The sequence below is a fragment of the Alligator sinensis genome, unplaced genomic scaffold (genome assembly GCF_000455745.1).
Source record: "Alligator sinensis unplaced genomic scaffold, ASM45574v1 scaffold866_2, whole genome shotgun sequence".
In the NCBI taxonomy this organism is placed as follows: Eukaryota; Metazoa; Chordata; order Crocodylia; family Alligatoridae; genus Alligator; species Alligator sinensis.
Genome location: NW_005841900.1, coordinates 711761 through 718558, shown reverse-complemented (window position 1 = coordinate 718558; position 6798 = coordinate 711761). Strand labels below are relative to the sequence as shown.

Genomic DNA, 6798 nt, shown 5'->3' with positions numbered 1-6798 from the left:
CGGCCCCGCCAGGGCGGGGCCCCCCCCGCGCCTCTCTCCCACCGCCTCCGAGCTCCACACGGGTTTTCCTCTGTTCGCTGCCCGGAGCCTGCAGGACTCACCCGCGGGGGCCGGGCGCTGTGACCAGGGCGGCGGCGACTCAACGCGCTCCTCAACTCCCCCCGACGGCGGCCATCTTGCCTCTGCGCTCCCCACCCGGCCCCGCCGCTCACGTGACCCCCGCCCAGCCCCGCCCCCGCGGCCGAGTCTGTCTGTCTGTCCGGGGCGGGGCGGGAGGAGCGCGGGCCCGGCCCAGGGCCGCTCTCCCCGGTGTCAATGATGAAATGATTGTACTGGCTGGAACGGGGCGGGGCGGGGCGGGGCGGGAGGAGCGCGGGCCCGGCCCAGGGCCGCTCTCCCAGGTGTCAATGATGAAATGATTGTACTGGCTGGAAACCCAAAACTATCGTACACTGAGAAAAATATGCAAATATATCTTCTTGACTTTATATTGCTCGCTGTCACTCGCCGTGAGTCCGGAAGAAATGCAAGACTCCAGCACTCCGCTGCTTCAGGGGCAGAGATGGCGGCCGTGTTGACCTGAGACGAAAAGAAATACAAAACTCTAGGCTTTTGGTTCAGAGAGGATACCTTTTATTAGACCAACTAAGAAATCGCAATAAATAAATAAGTAACAGTCTTTTTTTCTGCAAGCTTTCAGGCTCACATGCCCTTCCTCAGGCTCAGGGAAAATTAAAGGGAGTAAAAAGTCCTCATAGGTAGAAAATAAACTTTTTTGCACAGAGGAAGCTGAAGGTGGAAGTCTTCCTGGACCGGCCTGAGGAAGGGCGTATGCACCCAACAGCTTGCAGAAGAACATCTTTTTTTTTGCGATTTCTTAGTTGGTTTAGTAAAAGATCATCTCTGAACCAAGAGTCCTAGAGTTTGCGTTGCTTTGTGTTTCAGGCCAGCACAGCTGCCAAATACATCCCCGAAACATCTGAGTCTTGAAGCATTTCTTTATTTTGAGGCAAGCTTTCATAAGAAAGCGCTGACAGCAAAACTAAAAGTTTCTCCGCTTTTTCGCTCAGATCAAGTGTAGACGTGCTCAGATGGGGGCACCCGAATCCCAAGACCTTGGGCTTGGTCCTGCACCTCGGATGCCTGCCCATGGATTTGTGAGCATCTGAAATCAGGGCAAGAGGCTGGGATGGAGGATGCTCATGCCAGAGAAGGCGTTTACAAGGATTGAGTTGTGCCTTTTCAATTGATAGTGGTTTTTGAAACAATTGAGTTGTGCTCAGTCAGTGATTTGGCTGATTTGACCTGGAACAGAAAATATATTATTAATTTAAAAAAAAGTTGTGTGAGACTCAGTGGGTGCATCCAGACAAGCGCGGCCATGCAGTATGTAGCACTGCAAACACATTTGCAGTGCCACGTACCACACAGTCCAGTGTTGTCCGTGCTGCAAGGGAGCACTGCCCAAGCGTGTGCTGCACTGGGGGGTTTTTTTCTGAAGGTTTTTTTGACCCCTGGACATCCAGGGGTCAAAAAAACCAACAACAACAAACCCACAGAAAAAAAACAACAAACCAAGCAACACACACAGCCAGCATGTGCTGCTGCCAGCCAGGCTCCACATGGCAGGACCGCCACAGCTGCAGCTCCGGGAGGAGCTCAGACCCCCAAGGCTGTTGGGCTATAAGGCTGTTGGGGCCAGCACAGTGCAAGGTGCACCACCGCTACTTGTCCCCAGGGAACCAAACATCCATGCACATCTGGACACACCCACTGAGTGTGATTTAGGTTTTCCATATGTTACATCAATTAACTGCCTGAAAACTTATTGTACAGTTTGAACACTTTTACTATTATTGATCATACATCCTACAAGGTTGAAATTATTGTACAAATATGATAATTATCACACACCTGGCAACACTGAGGGACAGAGGAGGGCAGGGTGGGCAGAGGCCATGCTGTCTGCCCCCCATGCTCATTGTGCAATCCCACCCCTCTGCCAGTTAGCAATGAGTGGAACAGCGTGAATGGCAGCCTTCTCAACCAATCAGCGGCGAAGAGCGGGGCCACCGCTGGAGTAGCTCAGCCAATCAGTGGCATGAGGTGGGGGGTGCCCTCACCACAAAAAGCATTGCAGCAGGCGCCACAATCAACCTGCAAAAATCACCCACCTGCCTCCTCGATTTCAGTACCTCTGAAGGGTTCAGGCATCTGACACTGAGGTGCTTCAGTCCCTTGTTAGTTCCAGCCCTTTGTCCTTCTCTAGACTCTACAGTGTTTTCTCTACAGAACCACATTTGTAGGGCGGAAGGGGTGGGGGGGGGGTCTAGTTCAGTGGTACACACACACCAGGGGTACGTGGCCCTTTGGCAAGGAGTGCATGCTTCAGTTTGGCTTCTGGTCAACACAGTGTGTAGCAGCACTCCCATGCATTGACTTGGGTGCACATGGAGAAATATGTCAAGTGGACTGCTGCACAAGCAGCAGTATTTTGCAGGAAAGGAGTACATAGACAAAAAACAGTTTGAAAAAGCACAGATCTAGTCCATGGGTGACCAACCTGCAACACATATGCACACAGGCATGCTAGATCAGGGACAAGACAGAAGCAGAAAAGGCAGAGCAGACAAGCACAAAGTAGGACTGCAGAGGAAGAAGATTGGAATAGCAATTGGGGAAGGTGTGGAGCTAATTCAGGGCGTGCCTGCCCAAAAGGTTGGCCCCCACTGATCGAGTCAACCCCCCTCCTAGAGGCAGGACCATCCCTGAGTAAACAAACTATCCCAGCCAAGTGTTTATGCAGCCTAAACTTGGAAACTCCAAATGATGGAATTCCCGCCTCTCTAGGTAATGGAATCTGGTACTTAACCATCCTCAGAGTTAGAAAGTTATTCCTACTATCCAAAATGCTGCAATTTCAAGCCTTTACTTCTTTTCCTGCCTGTGGACCCAAATGAGTCAATCAGGCACCAGCCTCTTTATAATAACACTTTACATATTTGAAAATTGTCAGCAAATTCCTTCCCTACCCCACTCTGCCCTCTTCTCCATTTTTAATACACATCTAATCACTTTTATTTCTCTCTATTGTGATTATGCTAATAGTCGGACATCCCCCAAGGCTGCCTAATCTGCCACTATATCATACAATCATAGAAAATTATGGTTGAAGGGACCTCAGGAGGTCATCTAGTCCAACCCCCTGCTCAAAGCAGGACCATCCCCAACTAGATCATCGCAGCCAAGGCTTTGTTAAGCCAGGCTTTAACAACCTGGCTGGACTCATTTGAGTCCCGTTTTTGTTTTTAGGGTTTTTTGTTGTTCTCCCGCCCTGGCGGGGGGTCGGGCTAGAAGATCTATTAGGTCCCTTCCGACCCTAAAACTATGAAACTATGAAACCTCCAAGGATGGAGATACCATCACCTCTCTAGGTAACCTATTCCTTGCAACTTGAGACCATTGCTCATTGTTCTGTCATCTGTCACCACTGAATACTTCCATCCTGTCTGGAACCACCATTCAGGTAGTTGAAGGCTGCTATCAAATCCCCCCCCACTCTTCTCTTCTGAAGACTAAATAAGACCAGTTCCCTCAGCCTCTCCACACAGGTCATGTGCCCTGGCCCCGTAACCATTTTCATTGCCCTCTGCTGGACTCTTTCCAACTTGCCCACATCCTTTCTGTAGTGGGGAGCCCAAAATTGGACAAAGCACTCCAGCTGTGGCCTCATCAATGCAGAATAGAGGAAAATAATTCCTTCCCACAATCTGCTGGCACGGTTCATAGATTCATAGATGTTAGGGCCGGAAGGGACCTCAATAGATCATCGAGTCCGACCCCCTGCATAGGTAGGAAAGAGTGCTGGGTCTAGATGACCCCAGCTAGATGCTTATCTAACCTCCTCTTGAAGACCCCCAGGGTAGGGGAGAGCACCACCTCCCTTGGGAGCCCGTTCCAGACCTTGGCCACTCAAACTGTGAAGAAGTTCTTCCTAATGTCCAATCTAAATCTGCTCTCTGCTAGCTTGTGGCCATTATTTCTTGTAACCCCCGGGGGGGCCTTGCTGAATAAATACTCACCAATTCCCTTCTGTGCCCCCATGATGAACTTATAGTTCTTTTGCCCTTAGTAAGGTTTCTTTAAAATACAACCAACTCTCCTGGACTCCTTTACCCCACCCCTTCTCCTCAGTGAAGAAATGTTTATGAATAATGTATAATGATACTATACCTGTGATAATAGGGTTTGGCCTTCATCCATGAGGTCCCTCCCAGTTCTGTGTTCTAGATAAGATGTAGAGGGACAAGAAAAAGGAGCCAAATATATTTAATCTTCTTTCAGAAAGTTGGAGGTTGGGTAAGAGAGGAGGACCTGCCAAAGGTACACTGAAAGGAGTGGGTAAAGAGATCAAGGAGAACCTGAAGAAAATGGGATTATGAAATCTAAAAGAGGACAATATCTAATGGAAGAGCATACTCAAGACTGTCAAGGGCTATGGCAAAGATTGGCGAGAATAAGGATGGAATACTAGAGTCTAAGCATTAACTTGAGCAGTTTCAGTAGAGTTCAGGTGCAGGAGCCAGGTTTGAGAGGGTACAGAGTAGAACTGAAAGAGCATAACTGTAGACCAGGGGTGCTCAATCCCAGCCCAATTTAGCCATTGGAGCAGTGTCATCTGACCTGCAGAGGTCTGAAAATCTGGTGGCAGGGGAGCAGTAGCAGCAATTGCTGCACCCCTTCTGTCAAATTAATGGACCTGTGAGGAGCCCTGGCAGAATGGATAGCACATTAGATGTGTGCATTGAGGTGGCCTGGGGCCCCATCTGGGGACACAGGGGCTGGCTAAAACGACGTGGGCCCCGATTCTGCAGTTTAAGACTGAAGGAGGCAGCGCAGGGCTTAATCCCATCTCAAAGCCCAATTTAGCTCACAGATCAGCCCCAAATCACCTCATTCAGCCTGCATAAGCAGAAGGTTGAGTACCACTGCTATATAGACAGTATATTTGTTAAATTAATAGAAAAAAGGAGATGGAGAGGCAACTGAGACTGATGACTGTTTTTTTTTAAATTTATTTTAAGCATGCATTAGTTAAAGGAAAGAGCTAGAGGAGAGTGAAAGGTTAACCAGAAGAAAAAGGGAGGGGTTAAGGGAGAGTGTAAGGGAGATCAGGTGTTTGGATCAGTTGGGGGTCATTGAGGCATGTGAAGGAGATTTGGACAAAGAATTATTGCAAAGATTCTCAACTGGGGTGTCATAGCACCCTGGGGTGCCTTGAGATTCTCTCAAGGGTGTTGAAGGATGCTATGGATGTTACCACTGTTAAGTAAGCAAACGAGATCTGCAAGATAAATCCGGCTTTCAAATAGGAGTCCATAGTGTTAAAAGCTTTCTGACCAGTTGTGCTCTTTCTGGGTTATTTGCAACAGAAGAATTGATCTATTATTTCTGTGTAGTCAAAAAAAAAAAGGGGGGTGAAACCTAAGAGCTGGCATTTTCTGAGATGTGCCCTTGAGTCTAACAGGGGGTGCCCTGAGTCTGAAAAGGTCGAGAATAAGTGAAATATTGGGTCTGTGACTGGAGGAGAAAGAGATTTGTAGAAGGGGGTAGGAAGGTCCTTTATATTTTGTTAATCTTCTCACAGAAGAACTTGAGATCCTATGCAAAGAGTGAAGAGCAAGGTGCAGGTGAGTGAAGGGAGTGTAGCACAGGTGGCAAATAAGTCACTGATATTTTCAAGTGTCAGATTCAGTGAAGTTGGAGAAGCATTCCTTTTTAAAGTAGGAAGGTCATAGGACTGCAAGAGGAGAGAACAAATGTTTAGTAGTGGAAACTAGTCTGGCCATGGGATTTCCACCAAAGATGCTCCAGAGTATGAGAGTATGCACAGAGCAGATGGATGACTGAGCCAGGACTTGGGGTTGGCTGGTGAACCTTGTGATGAAAAGGAGGGGAGAAAAGAGTCTGTGAGGGAAGTCAAGTAGAAGAAGCATTAGATACATCAGTGGAGGAAAAGGAAGAGAAAGCTAAGAGTAGTCATCTAATAAGAAGTCTTCAGAGTTGATGGATGGGAAGTGATGACAAGGCTAAGTAATATTTCATGAGGTGGGGTGGTTGGTCTCTTTCAGCATTGCCCAGGTAATACTTGGAAAACATGGAACTCAGCAATTGGGAGATTAAAGAGAGACTGGTGCTTGGTGAAGACCAAGTCAGGTGAATGGCTGTTTTGCTGAATGGAAGACTTGAATAAGGGTTGCAGGTAAAATGAAGAAATGAGGGCAAGAAAGCATATGCCATCAACACAGCAGCTGGAATCATTGAGGATAACTGTGGATATGGGGAAGGAGTGACAGGAGTTGAAACATAAGAGGATGATGGGAAGGAGTTAAGATGAGATAAGAAGTAGTGAGATTCCCTAGGTAAGTGGCAGATGGATAAAGTAATCAAAATTTCTATGAAGGTATGTGTGTAGCAACCTCTTCTAGGAAGCTAGATTTCTTTACTCCAGGGAAGAGGAAGGAGGTGTTTGGTCTTCAGGGCTCAGGATTTGGGCAAGAAATGCCAGGAAAAGAGTGGCTTCCTAATGCCTGCAGCAGCTCCCCTGCTATGTCGTTTAGATACTCTTCCTTTGCCAGTTTTCTACCATTTGCCTAGCGAGTGATAAATATAAAAATATCAATTTTAGCCTTGATACAATGGAGTTCACCAGTTTTAGATCTGGTAGTGTCAAATGCTAGGGTGGGGGGGAACCAGCAACAGTTTTTGGATGATTACTACAGGGGATTGCATGAATTA

At 47.7% G+C, this 6798-nt stretch overlaps 1 protein-coding gene across 8 annotated transcripts in view; it reads right to left on the bottom strand.

The window, feature by feature from the left end:
- Positions 1-221, bottom strand: part of KIDINS220 (kinase D interacting substrate 220) — a 137051-nt gene extending 136830 nt beyond the window's left edge. For all 8 annotated transcript variants that reach the window (XR_003092763.1, XM_014517321.2, XM_025197602.1 and 5 more), the window contains exon 1: positions 102-221. The gene's annotated coding sequence lies outside the window, so the exon portion shown is untranslated. The remainder of the gene's footprint in view (positions 1-101) is intronic.
- Positions 222-6798: the final 6577 nt, after the last annotated feature.